Raw genomic sequence first — 19,981 nt, 5'->3', positions numbered from 1 at the left:
TGATATGGTAATAACATTAGATGTCTTTCCTCTCTCATCCTCTTTGTGGTTAGTGATGCTATAAACATGACACGTGGTAAAATCATTATAGGGTTTAGAAAATTGGGTTGCTAATACACACATTTCCATCAATCTAAACATACATCATTGCCAATCATAAACTTTGCATGCTACCTTGATCAATTATTACTCCTTCCGTCCCTTAATAGATGACCTAGTTGACAATATACATTATTGACCATACTTTTCTATTAATTAACAAAGATAAATAATATCATGTAAGATGTTGTTGGATTCGTCTCGATGAATATTTTTAAAATATTAAATTTTTATAATTTTTTTAGTAGAGAATTGAAGATATCAAAGATAAAACATATGCATTGGTATGTATGTCAAAGTCAACTAGGTCATCTAATGAGGGACGGAGGGAGTAATGAATTTGAAATCTAACTTACTCCCTCCGTCCCAAATTGTATGTCACTTTAGAATACCAATAAAACATTAATGTTACTTTTCCTATTATATCCTTAACTATTTATTACTCTTTCTTTTTTCAATTCTTTCATTTATCTTTCTCATATCATTTATTAAGGATAATTTTGTAAAACAACTCATAATATCTCTTTCCCACACAATATTAATTACATTTCTTAATATGTGTGAAATGTCCAAAACGTCATACAATTTAAGACGGAGGAAATATAAAATAGCTATAGCCTTGCTATAAACTATAGACCACATGAAATCCAACAATGTTATACCTCTTTTGTACTTTTCCCTTTTCAGTCATGCGAAAAGTTGGAAAGTTATTGAAACTTAGTAAAATAAAAATTAATTCTTATGATGTTAAGTTTTTCATGTGACCTCTTTATTAAATGTCCGAAAGGGACAAACACAATGTTGTTATATATTTTAGAGACATTTAATAATGATTATAAATTTAGAAAGGAGTGGATGAGTTTAATAAGTGTGCTAAAGGAAAAGCACAACTCTTGATGTACTTACGAGACATTTTCTTAGACCAACTACAATGAGGGTGTTGAAAGCCATATTCAATAAGCAAACCATTGGAGAGGGGGGTGTTGAAAGTGAGCTGGAGGAAAGAGATGATGAATATATTCAATAGGTTGAATTCTGACGCCGGAAGCCACATGGCGCGCTCGGATTGGCTCATTTTTTGCGCGGCGCGTGTATGCCGACAAGGTGCGTCGGTTGCAGTTGGACGCGGAGAGAGAATCTGTTTTGGATAGATGCTGCCACACGTCGCTTTCTGGTTGGCTGGCCTGGATTTTTATCTTCTTAATACTTTAGACTCAATTATTTCATTGCAAATAATTTTTATTTTTATTTTTTTCACCAAAATTCGTGATTTTTTTTTCCTCTATAAATAGAGACTTGGATCATTTGATTTTGACACAGAAAAAAAAAAAACCATAATTTTCACTCTCTTAATCTTATTATTAGCATTTCTTTTGAAGTTTTAGTCTTTAATTAGTGAAATGGATCCCACTAACAATCAATCCAACACCCAAAATTCTTCAGATTACCCTTTTAGCTACCAAAATCAATTTCCCAACTCACATCCTCAAAACCCAAATCAATTCCCCAACCATAAATTACTTGTGTGTTGTGTGCTTGTTTGTTGTCTTGCATTTTAATCTATTTGTGACCCGTATTTAGTTTGTTGTATTGCATTTTATTTAAGTTAAGAAAATAAAAATAAATTATTTAAATAAATTTTGTTTTTAAAAAAAAAAATTGTTAAGTGTTTCTTCATTTTAATTTAATTATAATCGATAATTGTAATTTTATTTAATTATAAAAACAACAATATAAAATTAAATAAGAATAAGAAATAAAAGGTGGTGGGGTAGGGTGTTGAATGAAAAAACCATTGGAGTGGTAAAAATTGAATGGGTGTTGAATTAAGAGAGAGAAAATGATGTGGAGTGTTGGAAATTGAAAAAGTGGATGTTGAGGGGTATTGAATATTTTTTTCCATTGTACATGGTCTTACAACTCCATAAGCACTAAAATTTATTTAATGTACGTAAGGAGAAGATAGGCTCTATAAAATATAAAGTGATCAAATCATATTCTAATTCTTAAATGCACATTGGAGAAAATATGACTAGAATAGTCAAGTTTATTTTTATTTCCATATTTCTTGTTGCAATGAGCAACCCAAATTTCAACCCAGGTGATCCATTTTTGGATGTTTTAAATTTCCTTAATTACTTCATACATAATATTTTCTCTCATTTGAATAACACTCTTTCATTCTCTTTTTTCATTACAACAGGCCGTAAATGTAAACAAAATTCTGATTGTTCAAAGGAGATATGTGTGTTTCCTTGGAAACCTACGTGTGTAGAGCCATATTTTTTGATGATCCTTATAAAAAGATATAATTATTGTACATGTACGTGAGCGATGTGCCCCCCAAGATTACGCTACAAAATACAATAATTTGAATTTTATCTTTTTATATTTTCAAGGACCGTGTATTATGGCTTTGTACTCTAAGATGAGAGGAATGAAACGAAATAAGGAATAAAATAATATTATTTAGATTTTCTTTTTCTTGTTCTCTCATAATTTTGGAGATATCACTATGTCCTTCAATTTAGGCATATCACATTATCTTTCCAACCTTATGAGAATATCTTTACTAAATAAGTTCAAAAGATATGTTACTTCTAAGCTTGAAATTTTATACTTATGTCATAATATTATTACACTCATGAGTTTTTCACATACTTCAATTTATAATTCTCTTACACACTTTAATTTTTCAAATTAACCCTATAATATTGACAAAGTCTGGAAAACAACTGTGTAAACTCTTATTCTAACCTAACTTGTAATTTGATATTCTTCCAATTTTTGACCTTTAGGACGTTAAAATATGATTTTCTACTGAAAATTAAAATTTTATACAAGTGACATCTATAAATATCTATAAATATGACCTTTAGGACGTTAAAGCTGGAAAAACTCAAAAAACAAAACAACGAAAACCTCAGCTAGGAATCAAATTTTGAGCCGATTTTTCATTGACATCTATAAATATATATATAGAAATGATGTAATTGGAAGAAGCCTTTATTCATTTTCACGAGTTAAATTTCATTCCCTAGTTTTGCAAGCTTGTTTTAAGCTCATAAGAACTTCACCATAAAATTTTAAAATTTTTAAACAAGTGACGAATTATTTCTTCCGTCAATCTTCTGTGAAGCTATTATTTCTTGTTAAAGATATAGCGTAGTCTTTTAGCCTTTTGAATGTTGAATATTTGACATTATAGAGAAGGTAAATCTCTTCACTTTTTTTTTCTTTTTGATGCAGATAAGTATGACTTAGAGAACAAGCTAGTTTCAATGAGTACTTGATCATAATAAAATGATGAAGAAAATCAGCAATAAGAGACGATAAAAAAAAAATGCAGACACCTGATACATTTTCAACAAATCTAATAGCACCGCACCTCTCAGAAGAAGAAAAAACCTAATAGCAAAAAACCAAGCAGACCATTTCAAGGAGTTCACCATTTTCATTTCCGAATCACAAAAGAATGATGAAGATATTTGACTCAGCGAGGAGAGAGTGAGAAGGACCATGAAAATATTGAAAGACCATTCCAATAGTCCTTCTCTGTCTGCTTCTCAGCTGAGTTAATTCAACTAAATCAACAAATCCATGAGCGAATATACTCATCCTTAGTAAACTTAACAATAATCTAACGAAAAATGTAACAAAACTCTAACGAAGTAAAACTACTAGGTTGTACGAACATGATAATGCATAAGCCTTGGAAGACAGGTGCAAATAAAATTCAATTCAAATTATTATCGGCAACGTACAACACTGAAATCACTATAGTATAAGCAAAGCAGAGACTTTAAATTGTTGCCTATACATTCTAAACTAATAATTGGAAAAGCCTCAAATTCAAGAATTATTGTACCAATCAGAGAACTCTAAAAGAGAATCAGCTCAGACGGTACAAACAATATTCATACATCACAGGCCAATAAGGAAAAATTAAATAATTTTGATATGATAAAATAAGTGACATATTTTCGTGCACACAACAATGCTTCCTTCATTGTTTTATTCAGAGCATCGACTTATTGTGCACATATTCATTTATAATTCAAAAAAATAACTATAGAAATTGTTAGGCCGGACGTCATGATTGGGGTTCGAATTCCAATACCTCAACTTTATGTGTGTGAGTTTATAATGGTTTTATCATCTCGTCTATCTACCAAAAAAAACTATAGAAATTTTAATATAAACGATCTTAGATAAGAGAATAGAAAAATCACGAATCCTACTTTTCAAATTTGCATCCACATTCTTGCTAAAGCTTAACTATGATTTATGCAAATTAATTTGTTGACCTTGGTGACTTTGGTAGATATCTATAATATTTTTAGTTTCTTAACTTCCTCTTTTTCTGCCCTACAAAAGAGCAAGATGTCATCATCAAAAAATAGGTGAGTTATAGGATGAACATCTTCAGCAATAGAAATCTTGTAATTTTTTCTTGGCTTTGACAAAGGCTAATAGGCCCATAGAGGACCTTAGCAAACGAAATGAACAAAAAAGAATGTTGTTCACGCATAGTGTTTGACTGAAAAACATCAGTAATTTATCAATATAATTTCATCGGCAGTTAACTACCGATGAATTTTAACCGACGGCAGTTAACTGTAGATGGATATTTACGTATTTTTCTTGTGTATTTCAACCTTGTTAGGAGTGCATACAACAATTTTCATGAACAAATAAGGAGATAAAGAGATAAAGAGTCTCCTTGCATGATACCTCTTTCAGGATGGAAGGGGAAGGGTCAGACGGTTGGACATTTATAAGAATATAAAAGGAAACATAAGCGACACATCTCATAATCACATAAATTAAGTTAGTGGGGAAACCCATGGCTTTTAAGTTGTTATGAAGAAAAATCCATTATAGACTAACATAAGTACATAACCCTTTTTTTTTTACCTATTATCAGTAATTAATTAACCTATTAAGAACAAAATCCCTTTAGAAAGTGTGGACAATATCATTGAGAATAGTTTTTTAAGTCTATTTTTTATATCCTAACTTAAAGGTATCATTTATTACATTTTTTTGAATAAGGTAATAATATTTACATACAGCAAAAGAATACTTCAATGAATTCTAAGTTCAAAATTATAAACATTTTTTTAGAGGAAAATTGTGAACATATGTTTTGCACAAATGTCATATATATTTATAAACATTTGTCTTGCATAACATAAAATGTACACGTGACATTTTCACATTGTTTATCTTATTTAATGATTTTTTATTTAATTTTTTTATACAATTTTTTTATAAAATTAAAGTGAATAAATAAAATATTTCATAGTTCTTATATACATTATCATTCAAATTTGAAATCACAATAAATAAAAACTATATACTCGTCATGGCGGTTCCTTTTATAATAAGGCTTAAATATGATATTAGTCCCTGTAATTTGCGTCGGTTTTGAATTTCTTCCTTGTAACAAAAAAAACTTTGAATTACATCCCTGTAAAAATTTTCTTGTTTGAAAAAGGTCTCTGGCCCCACATTTTTTATGATATGACATGGATTTTGCCACGTGGCAGTTGCTGACTGTGCAACTTCTGCCACGTGGCAGTCCACGTAATTAAAAAATTAAAATTATTTTTAAAGTTTTGAAAATTATTTTTTTAAATTAAAAAAATATGAAAATAAATTCAAAAATAATTAAAAAATATTGTTAAAATTAAATTTTCGACCATTATTTTTTTTAATTTGAAAATTATATTTTTTTCTTCATATTTTAAAAAAAAATTAAAAAAATCATTTCATTTATTTTTGAAAATTTATTTCAGAAATTTCAGATTTTATAATTTAAAAAAAATTGAAAATTATATGATAAAAATAATTTCAGAAAATAATTTTAATATTTTTAAATTTTTTTCAGGTTTTTTAATTTTTTTTAAAATTTTTAAATTTTAAAAACAATTTTTAGAATTTAAAAATTTAATATTATGTGGCATGGCATGTCAGCGCCACGTGGCATAAGTTGCACAGTCAGCAACTGCAACGTGGCAAAAACCATGCGACTTCAATGTTTTAGTGGGGCCAGAGACCTTTTTCAAACAATTTTTTTTTTACAGGGATGTAACTCAAAGTTTTTTTTTTTACAGGGACGAAATTGAAAACCGACCCAAATTACAGAAAAATATTTTTTTTTTACAAATATTTTGACATAGTTTTTTTGGATTAAATATGTTTTTCGTCCCTATAAATATATCAAATTTTTATTTTAGTCCCTCTAAAAAAGTTCTTCAACTTTTAGTCCTTATAAAATTTTCAATCACTACTTTTGGTCCCTATTTTAATTAAACTTTTGTATTTTTTTAATGAAATTGTTCAGAAATGTATATAATATTATAAAAATTACTCCCAAAAAAATGTATATGATTTTTTTTATACTATATCATTTTGTTATTAATTCACAAGGACCCTAAATTACCAACTAATATTAAAAGGAAATAAATAATTTCAACTTATGAAGTAATCAATGTTAATTATATGTCATCAACATTTTTCATCAATCATGATATTTTAATTTATTACAAACTTCGGGCAATAAAATTGTATCATGAGTCACTTTTTAAATTGTAAACCAATCAATTTATAACATGTCATAGTTTGATTTGTAAGTCAATCAGATTCTAACATGTGTCATTTTTTCATCATGACATCACTATGTGTTAGAATTAGGGATTCAAATGTAATTTTATTCTCTCAAAAATGAAAAAAAAAAAGTAATTTGGTAGTTTTTTCCTCTCTATATGTAGTTGTTCTTTCTTGCACCATTTTCATTTTCATTTGCCTATTCCATTCACACATTCTTACTAAATTAAAAAAAAAAAAAAATACAATCTCATTAAAATCTGATAACATCTTTGAGATTAATCCATTTGAAAAAATTATGGAGATAGTCATGCAAGTTATACATGTTTAACAATTTTTGTTCACGATGTAAAGTATGATTCATGTCTGTTCTACCTGTATATGGTTATGATGGATGCATTAATATGTAATTTATGAAAAACCATGTTTTCTTGGAATAATCGATGCTATTTATTTTGATGTGAATCATTTTAGTTTTCGTTATTTTTATTTTTGATGTAGACTATTTTTTTAGCTTTGTTTGATGAGGTTTCCTATGAGATACTTATTTTTTCTACGAGATCTTGGTAAGTTGATTATTTATAAAAAAAAAAAAAAAAAAAAAAAACGACGAGGTTCTAAAAATCATGTCTCTTTATATTTTTATGTTATTACAGCTCATCTTAATTTTTTCTATCAATATCACAACCTAATGAATGAATATGGAATTTGTACATGGAATTCAATAAGCAATAATACATGATATTATTGATATTGGATCTTTCCATAATCAAACAGCGAGTGCAATCATATTTAAAAACTGGATGTAAAAGTCTGTACAAATTTTATAATATAGTGATTCAAAATATATCATACACATTCAAGAATATAAAAAATAGGTTTATTAAATTGTTTGGTCCCACAATTAATAAAAATAGCTTTTTAGTCCTTCACCTTTTCTTTCGTTTGTCAAATAAATTCCGATGGTTAAGTTTAATCTAAATTATGTTTATGGTGGACCAACCTTAAGAGTGGTCCACCATAGATCCTAATAATTATTTTAATTTTAACTGTTTGATTTTAAAAAAAAAAAAGAGAACTATTGGATTAGGCAAGTCTATTTTATCTTACGATGTACCACCAACACCTAATTTTTTTTTCTTTTTCTTCATCTTCTATATTTTCATCTTCATCAATCATATTCATATTCATACAAACAAAATCATAAGTTCATACAAACAAACCCAGAAAAATAATAGGTAAAAAAACCCATAAAAAGAAAATTATCATCATCAAAATTCTAATCATCTTTTCTCTCTAAAAAAAATTGTTGTGAACAACATCAACAACAACACAGTTTCTGCAATCACAGTTTCACAATCACAGTCTCAAGTTCACAATCACAGTTTCAACATTCACAGTTTCTCAATCACAGTTTTAACAAAAATCCATTTTCCCTTTCAACATTCTCAACATTTTCATCACTGACAAGAGAAGACAAAAAGGTGTTTAAAGACGGGGAAAACGCCAGCGCTACCGAAGTGTGAAGAGAAGATTCGACATCGGCGTTGTCGTCTCTCTTCCGTTTCTCTTGTGGTTGCTGTAACAGCCCGATTTTTAGCTAGTTTTATTTAATTACTTTTATTATGTGATTATTTGTGATTGTGTGTATTTTATTGTCATCGGGTGCATTTAAGGGGATTGCCGTATTAGAAGGGTATTTTGGTCATTTGGCGGGTAAGGGTAAAATGGTAATTTGGTAAGAATTATTTTATTAATTAGTGAGAACCCTTATTTTACTAAGTTACCAGTGTAGTAATTAGTTTTTACCGTTAGTAACCGTGGGTTATATTTTACCGTTGTTAGTTATTACCGCGGTTTGAATAGAAACTTTTGAATTGTGTTAGGATGGGTTAGGCCCATTAAAATTTTGAGTTAAGCCCATTAAGGGGGATAACAGTAGGGTTGTCTTAGAATGTTTATTCATTTCACAAAACAATTTTCATAGAGAGAAGGAGAGGTAGGGAGAGAAGAGGTGAAGAGAAGAACTGTTCGCTTAAGCGAAATGCCTTTTGACAGCATTTCTGATTTCGCGTTCTTGTGTCTTTTTCACACGTTTCTGTTTTGAATTGGACTTTGGAGTAAACATGAAAGTTGTAGATAATTTTGTTAGCCTTCTAATGACTTTGGTTTGACGTCCAAATAATTATTAGAACTTGAGATATGATTAAATTACTACACATGGGTCATGTGGATTTTTGTGAAAACTTATCATAACTTTTTCTTTGAGCTGTGGAACTTTTCCAAACTTGATATTGTGTTTAATGAAGTACTTAGAGTGAACAATTGAGTATGCATTTATGTATTTGGAAATGTGAATGTGTTGATGGTTTGAGATATAATTTTGAGTGGAAAGGGTTCCAAACCCATAACTTTTTCTGCAAACCTGTGAAGGTTCGCTTAGAGGTTCGCTTAAGAGACCTGGTAAGCGAACATTCATAGTCTTTTCTGGGTTCAGTTCGCTTAAGTGAACTGTGAGCGAGCAAGTAAGTGAACAAAGTGAGTTGCTACTATAACTTGTTCGCTTAAGCGAACCAGGTGGTCGCTTAAGCGAACAGCTCCAGTCTCAGCCACTTTGATCTTTTGTTCCGGGTCTTTGGGGGCCAATCCGAGTTTTCTTAAATGATGTCTTAAAAATGTTTAACCACTGTTAATCCTCCAAAACCTACTGGAACAATGATTGCTTGCATATACTTGTAATTTTTTAAATGAGTCTTGACTTGTGAAATTTTGAGAATTCCAAACTTTGTCGAAAACAAATTTTGTAATCTAATAAGGCTTGCAAGTGAACCTACAGCTCATATAGACTTAGGTGATGCTTGCAAGGGTGGTCAATATCTTAATCAAAGTAAAAATGATATTTCGGGTGGGAAGTGAAAGGTTGTGAAAATGAGATTTTTCTATGAACTTAAGTTGTGCTTGGGTTAATGTTGATGATCCGAAGACGACTTTATTTCATGTATACATTGTCGATTAAGATTGGTTAATTGTTTTAACTTGTTTATGATTGTTTCGTTTCAAGTTGGTACGGTGAAATGTTCATATGGTTAAGTGAAATTGTGTGAATGATAATGTTGAATGACATTGTTGATTATTGATAATCATGTTTATGTATGATGAACTGTAGATGTTGAATATAATATTTATCATGAGATGTTGTTTTCCCTCTTACTTGGAATATGAGAATGCCCGAATTGGTGAACTATATGTGATAGTTGATGTTGAATAACATTGTGGATTATTGATGATCATGTTAATGTGATGATGGTGAATACTATGATTTATTTGTGTATGGGCATGTTTTCTTGATAATGCAATGATGTGGAGATAATCAATATAATTGGGTGTTGTCCTATATATTGAGGTTGAGATTGTGAATTGTTGTCGCATTATCGAGTCCTTACACATGTCCATGCATCATAGTCGTTGTTGCTGTAAAAGGGATGACTCTTTTACTTCGAGATTATTGTAAGGCAGGTGTGAGCCCTTACATTCGATGTGCAAGTGGCATCGAAAGGTGACGACCTTGTTGAGATTTGGTACCACATGCATTTATGAGTCAATAAGTGCATATCATAGCATGAGTCCTATGTGAAATATGTGATTGATGATGAATTGAGATGAATGAATGATGATAATGATTGTTGTTGTGAAGGAATATTTATGATTGAATAATTATTCATGTGATTGATATATGTGGATATGAACTATCAAGTTGTGATATAAGTATTTGTGCATGACTATTATTATTCAAGTACATGATATTAATTGATTTGATTATTATCTGGATTATGATAATGTAATGCTTACCCTCAGTGGTTTTAACCGCCTACTTGCCTGTATGGGTGAGTAGACGTTGTGAAGGAGTAGTGCTCGGTGAGTCTTTGCATGGGATATCGGGAGCTTTCTCCGATATCGGGTCGTGTCGGCTCTGATCTAGGCTTGTCGTGTCGGTCTAGATTAGGTTGTTTATATTTTCCGTTGGATTATGATTTTGTTGATGACTACCCGTATGTTTGAGTTTTGAGATTTATCTTTGAGACATGATTTATTTGCTCATGGCATGTATATATTTGATCACTCTGATTTATATTCCGCTGCGACTGTTGAAGTTCATATACATGTCTATCGGTTTTTGAATTTTGAATAAGACGTAATCTCTATTTCTTGAATAAATGTATTATTCGCATGTTTAATTGCTTAAATAGAAATAAGAGCGTTACAGTTGCTCCTGCGTTTGGGTTTATGAAGATAAGAGGTGTTTAGATCTGTCGAAGAAAATGGGAGGGGAGAGTGGTGAAGGTGTCAGTTGTGGCTGTTGGATCGGTGTGGGATTGGGTTGTTAGGTGGGAATCGAGGCTGATTATTGGTGTTGCGGTGGTAGTGGTGATCTTGAATATCAGAGCCGTCAGTGTAAGGAGGATTAAGGTGGTGGTTGACGGCATGGTGACGGTGGTGATCGGAGTGGTGGTGGTGCTGTTTATGAGAAGAAGATTTGTCCGGGTTTATGAAGAAGGAATCAGATCACGTTTGAGAAGAAGAAGAGAAAGAAAGTTGGATTTTTAATTTGGCTTTAGGGGTATTCAAGGTATTTCACGTTTTTAGCATTAGTTTATAAAGATCAAGAACAGTAAAGTGAAGATCTAACGGTCCATTTTATGATAAATAGATCGAATAGTTAAAATTAACAAAATTAATAAGGTCTACGATGGACCACTTTTAAAATTGGTCTACCATAGACATTTGAAGTTAAGTTAACAGTCAGGATTTATTTGGCAAACGGAGGAAAAGGTGAGGGACTAAAACGCCATATTTATTAATTGTGGGACCAAAATGAAAACATGAAATTAAATAAGGGATCAAACGATCTAATAAACCTAGAAAATACTATCAATCATTCAGAAGAACCCAAATTTGATATATGGGTGAAATAACTTTTTGTTAGACTTTATTTATCTCTCGGTCAAACTCCAAAATACATTACGAACAAGAGGGTTAACACTTAGAAAAGGAAAATTATTTTTCAAATTTTTTCTAGCAACTTTTATTCAAAAATTTATTAGATGCAAAATTAAATTGCGAACAAGAGGGTTAACACTCAGAAAAGGAATATTATATTCTTAATTATCATGCCTCAATGCCATATAATTATTATGTTTATTTGTTAAAAAAAGTAGCGTCCTTATAAAAAAAATTAAAAAAACAAAAAGTAAATTTTTAAAGTAGAATTGTCACCTAAAACTTCTTTTTCGCCTTTTGACAACAATTACATAATTTTAAATTTGTTATAAAAAATTATCTATATCTGTCTTACAAACTTTTAACTTGCACAAATCTTATAGTACACATGACATATTCCTTTGTTAAACCTAATTAATGATTTTAAACACATATTTTTTTTTTTTTTTGTCTAGTAGCCTAGTGGTTAGAGCTCACACATTTAAATGTAAGAAATGGGATGTCCGGAGTTCGAACCCCAACCCCTGCATAAATTATACAATGTCTCTATCAATTGAGTTATGCTTATGTAACACATATCTTAAACGTTACATGCAATTGGTACATCATCATGGTTTACTAAAAGGCTTATAGTGACAAAATAAATAAATTTTAGTTTACTAGTTAATCATAGTACGTAAGAACAAATGAATAAATTGTAGTTATAACATTGATATGATATATAAGGCAATTTCATCCATGGTTTACTAAAAGGAAACAATAAGATTTGTGTTTGATTGGATGTGCTTCCTCTCTCATCCTCTTTGTGGTTAGTGACGATGTAAACATTGCACGTGGTATAATCAGTGGCGTTGTCAGGACTCTGGGGTAGGGGGTTCAAAATTTAAAACTTTAATTAATAATTATAATAATATATACAAAATTATATTTATTAAAAAATTATATTGTACTTAAAAAATTGCAAACATACATTACAATTGTCCTCTACCCAATTTCATGTTATGGATTTGTTGAGTAATAAACTCTTTATCAATGTTGTCGAATATATCTCTTTCAATATGTCACGAGACAATCGTTCGTCAATTCATCTTCCTTTTGATTACATACTTAATCTAGTTTTCAAAAATTTCACAGTAGAATGGATAAACAATACGTCTTTTAGTTTCAATTAATTCTTTTTTTAAAGATCATTTTATTTTTTCAAAGATACAAATTTAACACTGATATGCACATCCATAATATAACAGAAATATCACTAATATTAGACAGGAAATAGTCTCTAGAAAAAGTAAAAAAGAATTTAAAAAATAATATAAGGAATAGAAATAGTAAAAAAAAATAAAAATATAGGAATGTTGTACAATATATATCTTGTTCTTAGTTTGATGTAGTGATCTAGTCATTTTAAAATACTAAGTTTTAGGATGTGCAGAAGTAGTAAACTAATAACAACTTAAAAGCAAGTAAACTAGTAACACGTTAAAGTAAAGAGTCAATAGAAAAGATTAATGTTAGCCTTAAATTGAAAGAGTCAATAGGTGTACGCTATCTTATTGAACAACATGATGTAATATGTGTGCAACTTTTACGGTCACAGGAGAGATGGTGCAAATCTTATTTTCTAGGAGGTTCATGATAGAAAAACACTTGGTAATTGGTAATAAATTAAAGGGGTGAGGGGGTTCAGCTGCATCCCCAGGATACAAGTTGGCTCCGCCCCTAGGTATAATCATTATAGGGTTTAGAAATTTGGGTTGCTACTGCATGCATTTCCATCAATCTGAGTCAATCATAAACTTTGCATACTACCTTCATCAATTATTTGTGACTTTGAAATCTAACTTATGCAATAGTTATAGCTCTACTATAAACTACGAGTCACTTGAAATCCAACAATATTATACCTCTTTTGTAATTTTCCCTTTTCCGTCAAGTGAAAGGATGAAAAATAATTGAAACTTGGAAAAAATAAAAATTAATTCTTATGAATGTTAAGTTTTTCATGTGACCTCTTTACCTAGTATGTGAAAGGGACAGATACAATGTTGTTATATATTTTAAAGACATTTAATAATGATTCTAATTTTAAGAATGAGGGAAAGTTTAATAAGTATGTTAAAGGAAAAACACGACACTTTGATGTATCCAGGAGACATTTTCTTACAACTCCATTAGCACTAAAATCTATTTAATGTATGTAAGGAGAAGATAAGCTATATATAGATTATAAATTGATAAAATCATATTTTATTTCTTACATGCACATGGAAGAAAATATGGTTGAAATTATCAAATTTATTTATGTTATGGTTAATTTTATTTCCGTATTTTTAGTTTCAATGAACGTTGAAGGTAATCCATTTTTGAATGTTTTAAATTTCCTTAATTACCTCCTACATAATATTTTATCTCATTTTAATAACACTCTTCTACTCTTTTTTTTCATTACAACAGGTCGCAAATGTAAACAAGATTCTGATTGTCCAGAATATATATGCACGTTTCCTTGGAAACCAACGTGTGTGGAGGCATATTTTTTGATGTACAATAGACAGAACTATTGTACATGTACGTGACAGATGTGCCCTTAAGATTCTACTATAAAATTCAATGAGTTTTTATTTAGTTATTTTATTGTATTCACGGACCACGTAATTATACATTGTAGTCTAAGATGAAAAATGAAACTAAATTAAAAATAAAATATTATTATTTAGATTGTCTTCCTCTGTCTTAAATTTGGAGATATCACATTGTCCTTCAATTCAGGCATATCATATTATTTTTTCAACCTTACTGCCTGTTAGAATATCTTTACCAAATAAGTTCAAAATTAGTTATTATGTTACTTTTAAGCCGGTAATTTTATACTTATGTTATAATATTATAACACTTATCAGTTTTTCTCACACTTCAAATTATAATTCTCCTACATATTATTTTTTTAACAACCTCAAATGATTTGTTCTCTGATATAAGATATGGAAAACTATGTCATCAATATAAAAAAAATATAATAATATATTACAACAACTTGCATGTATTAACTATTTATTTATTTTTGTGAGTATCCTTCTTTTTATTAGATTTATATATGACTCTATGAACCGGGCTTAGTTTTTCTTGTGCTATAGACTATTGTAGGTTCAATATATTTTGTCATTTAAAAAAAATACATTTATAACTAAACTCAATATGATGATGTAAAGTAATCAATTATTCTACTGATACATTTATCATAAGAATGGCATGTTATACACAAAGAACATATATTAGTACCTGTTAAAAAAAATCATACTCCCTCCGTCCCAAATTGTATGACATTTTGTGTTGGAAAGTGATATTATGAGTTGTTTTACAAAATTATCCTTACTAAATGATATGTGATAGATAAATGAAAGAATTAAAAGAAGAGAGAGTAATAAATAATTAAGGATATGATAGGAAAAATAACATTAATGTTTTATTAATATTGTAAACGACATACAATTTGAGACGGAGAGAGTAGTAACACAAATTTAGAGAGAGAGACTGTGCGCGCGCGCCCCCGTGTATGTAAAAACCAATTTGGTTCACTCATAATACTCCACGTATGATATTTTGATAATAACAATGTAAAGAAGTGCAAGTATGCTTATGTGGCACACTGAGTGTATAAATCATTTTCATTTTCAATTTTTGCTTCACATACTTGTTTCTCCAACCGACCAATCTAAACCATTTACCCTCTCAACCTTCTCTACTTTAATTTTTGCAATTTTTTTTTAAAAAACAAGGAGTAGCAAGGAGATATTATCCCTAGTATATTAACCAAAGAAGGGGGATAACACTTAAACCTTCTCAAGAGTGATTAAACCAAAAAGTAGCTCTACCTAGCCTATTTTTAAGATAATCACTCCTTACTTATATAGGTGAAGAGTAATAATACACATAAGTATCTAGAGTTAAGCCTATATTAGCAAGAGCATCTGCACAAGCATTGCCCTCCCTAAAGAGATGTGAAAAACTATGAAATTCATGCTTGAAGTCATATTAAGACAGTTACTACATTTTTTTTCTTAGCTGCCAAGGAATAATGTCTTGAGACTTGAAAGCTTGAACCACTACCATTGTTCAGACCTTCTGCAAAGCATCCCATGAATTAACCCTTAGAGTTTCTAAAATTTGCTCCACATACTGCCTTCCCTACAGCAAAAGCTCCATCGCAGTTACCTTTAATCCATCCCGAAACTGGGGGACTCCAGACGACTTCCATCACTATAAGCAACTTTGGAGGGTGGATTGAAACATTGAAAGCCTTTAGGATAGAAAATTCCCTAATGACAGAACTGGCTGGCAACTTAGAATTACTTGCGGAGAAAGAAACATTTAACAATGATTTGAGATACAGCACTTCAATTTTTGCAATTTGTGCTCCCTTCCACTTAGAATCAACCCTTCTCTTTTCACTCTTCAAAAGTTACTTCAATCCACATATTCCGTTGATGTTTGGGTTTTTGTAATGCAAGTCTGAAGTTTTAAATGATTTGATATTGATTTATTTAATTATTTAAAAAAAATCTAGGTTTGTGAACATAATATGGTTAGAAGAGAAGAATAAAGTGTGGTGATGCTTGTTTGGAATGAACACATGATTAAGTTTGGTTTTTTTTTTGGTCGAAGAGATGAATATGGCCATCTACGTTAATCAATTGTACAGATCAAAATGTCTTTTCTTTTTTCATGAATTTGATAACAATTTCTTTTTTCTCAATACATATAAGCAATAATAAATCATAATGTACTAAATAAAATTTTTACGTTGTAGGAAAGACATAACGCATAAGCCTAAGGAGACAGATGCAAAAAATTATCAATTCCAATTATTATCGGCAACGTACAGCACTGAAATCACTATAGTATAAGCAAATCAGAGACTCTAAATTGTTGCCTATTATTTCAATCAAAACAGAAATGAATGAAGAAGCCTCAGATTCAAGAATTATTGTATCGATCAAAGAATAATCTCTCAGATGGTACGGACAATATTCATACATCACAGGCAAATAATTAATAATGATATGATAAAAATATAGGTCGTTACCAGGCCCTCAAATCAAGTCAAAGATCAAAGAGAGCAGACATGCGGACCTTAAGAAATTCAATTTTCGTGCACACAGCAATGCTTCCTTCATTGTTTTCATCCAGAGCATCGGCTTATTGTGCACGAATTCACTAATAATTCGAAAAAAAATAAAAAATAACAATATTAACGATAATAATTTTAATATATGAAAGATCTTATAGGAGAATAGAACAAACATGAATTCATAAGCTAAGCAAAAGAAAAATTGGATGCGAGTTAGTGAAACGAATGTGGGAGTGAGAGAGTGGCCACAGTTGTGAAGAATGGAACTAGTTTAGTGTATTTATAGAAGGGCAGAGAGCGTTTTAGGGTTTTGACTGCTTCTTAAGGCTTAAATTGTTTCGGGTTGGAATTTATGAAGTTTGGCCCAATGTCAAATAAACAATGTTACTTGCACCACCCATTTTACACATTCACATTACTAAAATACTTTTTACACCCCCACATTCATAATAAACAATATTTTTTTTTTTTTTATAATAATTTATCAGTCTATTAATTTTTCATATACATCAAATTGTCTTCTATAATTTTATTATCCTCAACGATCTCTTACATCCAAACACAAACTCATAAATTACTTTGACAGTTTTTTTTTTACCAATACTTTGATATTAGTTTTAGGAAATTTTTTATTTTTAAAAATAAAATGTTTGAATGTTCTTGACTCTTCAAAGGTTCATCTTCTTCACTCTTCAAATCTTCATCCTTTTTTAACACACATATATTCTTCATATCTCTTCATTCTCTTCCAACAAAACACCTCCTCCATTCTCTTCATTCTCTTCTTCACTATTCATGCCCAATCTCCATGAACACACCTTTTCTTCATATCCATATCCAGAAACCTTCATCCCCTTTTTCATATACCACCCTAGAAAATTAAATACTCAAAAAAATTATTTACATAAATACTTTGATTTAGTTTTTTTAGGGGATATGCATACTTTAATTATTTTCTTTTAAAAGACATACATACTTTAATTGTCATCTATGGAATTGCAATAGCAATAACAATGAAATAAAGGCAAAAATTACATACATATAAATTAAAACAAACCCAGCCATGGAAGATTATGATAATAATGAAATAAAGGAAAAATAATTGTGCACCAACAACAAATATAAGTTTTGTTTTATTTATCAAAAAATAATAATTTTTTTGACAAAATAAATGATATTTATTCATTTAAATTGATAGAGTACATCGATACAATTTAATTCGCTAAAAACAAAAAGAATGAATCTGCGAACAAACTCACAACATCCATGTCAATAGCATAAAACGACAAAATACAAAAGACTACACATGTGATCACATTCAAGTCTCCGGAATACCCGTGTCTCCGGATCTACAGCGTGGACGACGCCAAAGTCATGGATTAGATCTGCACTAGATCAAAGCTGATCTGACAATCTGAATCAAACAAATATATGAACAAAACAAGAAAGACAAACTACTCCGAACAAACCAACGTCGCACTAAGACAAAAAAATCACAAAATCAAAAACGGAATAGATGTGAAAAACACTTATTTCAATAGAATGGATAGAGAGAAACCAAGTTAGATGGGTGATTTTAGGTCAAAATTGACCCCAAATCACCCCTCTTTGGTGGATGAAGAAGAAATTAGGGTTTCGGTGACGGCTCACAAGAGTGAGAGAAATGCAAAAGAGAGAGTTTCCACTTTTTTTTTTTTTTTTGAAAATTTGTAATGTACTCTAATACCCTTTTTTTTTGTCAAGTAATCTAATGACTAGAATTCGTCTTTTAAGATGAATAAGTAGCGTGTTCAAGGTTCAAACTTCATTCTATGCATATATCAATGCATTGTTCCTGTCAACTGAACTATGCTCATAAGGATTAATATTTATTTAAACATAGAATAGAAGAACGGAAAATTCGTGTTAAGCGAAAAAGAAAAGATAAGAAAAGGACCGGAAAATGTGTGTGCGTGTGTGTGAAAAGTGTTATTAGAGCATACAAATCCATGATACTCTATTTGGTGGTTTTAATGGACCACAACCAATATTTTTACATTATTTCAGACTTTCAAATTATTATTTTTTGGTAGTGACACTTCCAAAATATTTAAACAAACCAACCATATTTTTTAAATATTCATAACACTCTTCAAAACTTTAAAAGAAGTCTCACTAAATATTATACTATACCTTGTATTTATATTTTATATAAAATCTCAGTGTTTTAATTAAAATAAAATATGTGTATGGCCAACAGTGAATTGTCAAAGAGGAATTGTGTCCTTGTTGAACCACGATGCTTAATAAGAACTATAAAAAGAACGTGAATTATCCATGCACCCCTCACAAAGTACTATTGGTTTTGACGAAAACACCCTTAAGACAACCGATGTTTATGCTCTTAGTGGGGTGATGGGTAGTGCTACCGTAATTTATCAATATGGCAACATATGGCAGGGTGAAACACCATAACCTGTTGGATATTAGTGAATTTAAGGGGGTTCATCAGTATAAAGCTATGGTCAAAATCGAAAAAAATTAGTGATATCTATGGAGTTTTCTAAATCTCAGAAGGTGCAGCATATGATATGTTCATCATCACCTCTTGGGCTTCCATTTGCACCCAAAAAGAGTTACGGAGAGTTGGGGAACTTGGCGCTCATAATTGCTCGCGATATGAATCTCACTGCTACGATGAAGGTGGGATGATCCTTGAGTCATAAGATGGATGCTTTTTGGGTCGAAATCATTAAAGCTAAATATAGACGTGGTAATCATATATCATGCCTCAAATCCTTCAAGTTGGCTCCAATCTGTGGTGAGAGATATGCAGAAGTTGGGGATAACATTAATATGGATAATTGGTCAAAGAGATAACATTAATTTTTGGAGCAATATGTGAGTTCCAAACGCTGTCCCCCTAAACTCTCATACAAACCTGCCAATTACGATTGATGATGTTATGTTGACTCTCAAGGAGTTTGCAAATGATGCAGGAGATTAGAACCTTAGTTTGCTTCCAAGTCTCCTCCCTCCTTACATCATAGAGTAAATTTGATCTTTACCAGCACCTCACTCTGAAGCGCTAGTTGATTCTCTGGCCTGGGCAAGGTCTCCAGATGGCAAATTCTCCCATGCTAACCATTCCCCTTCTAGCCATTC

General features: G+C 30.4%; 2 long non-coding RNA genes and 3 other non-coding genes across 5 annotated transcripts; 2 read left to right on the top strand and 3 right to left on the bottom strand.

Moving 5' to 3' along the window:
* The first annotated feature begins 952 nt into the window (after positions 1-952).
* LOC112420497 (uncharacterized) lies at positions 953-2,575 on the top strand. Its single transcript, XR_005645475.1, has 2 exons — positions 953-1,273; positions 2,303-2,575. It is a non-coding gene; the product is annotated as an uncharacterized lncRNA (long non-coding RNA).
* Positions 2,576-3,940: 1,365 nt separating this feature from the next.
* LOC112420574 (small nucleolar RNA snoR117) lies at positions 3,941-4,032 on the bottom strand. The gene has a single exon (XR_003010755.1). It is a non-coding gene; the product is annotated as a small nucleolar RNA snoR117 (small nucleolar RNA).
* Positions 4,033-13,910: 9,878 nt separating this feature from the next.
* Positions 13,911-14,434, top strand: LOC112419795 (uncharacterized). Its single transcript, XR_003009855.2, has 2 exons — positions 13,911-14,061; positions 14,164-14,434. It is a non-coding gene; the product is annotated as an uncharacterized lncRNA (long non-coding RNA).
* A 2,238-nt stretch (positions 14,435-16,672) lies between these two features.
* On the bottom strand, positions 16,673-16,753 carry LOC112420573 (small nucleolar RNA snoR117). Its single transcript, XR_003010754.1, has one exon. It is a non-coding gene; the product is annotated as a small nucleolar RNA snoR117 (small nucleolar RNA).
* Positions 16,754-16,776: 23 nt separating this feature from the next.
* LOC25491099 (small nucleolar RNA snoR100) lies at positions 16,777-16,885 on the bottom strand. Its single transcript, XR_003010742.1, has one exon. It is a non-coding gene; the product is annotated as a small nucleolar RNA snoR100 (small nucleolar RNA).
* Positions 16,886-19,981: the final 3,096 nt, after the last annotated feature.

This window comes from Medicago truncatula, chromosome 3 (genome assembly GCF_003473485.1).
Source record: "Medicago truncatula cultivar Jemalong A17 chromosome 3, MtrunA17r5.0-ANR, whole genome shotgun sequence".
NCBI classification, from domain to species: Eukaryota; Viridiplantae; Streptophyta; class Magnoliopsida; order Fabales; family Fabaceae; genus Medicago; species Medicago truncatula.
The sequence above is the reverse complement of the archived record's forward strand: the minus strand, read 5'-3'. Positions and strand labels throughout refer to the sequence as shown.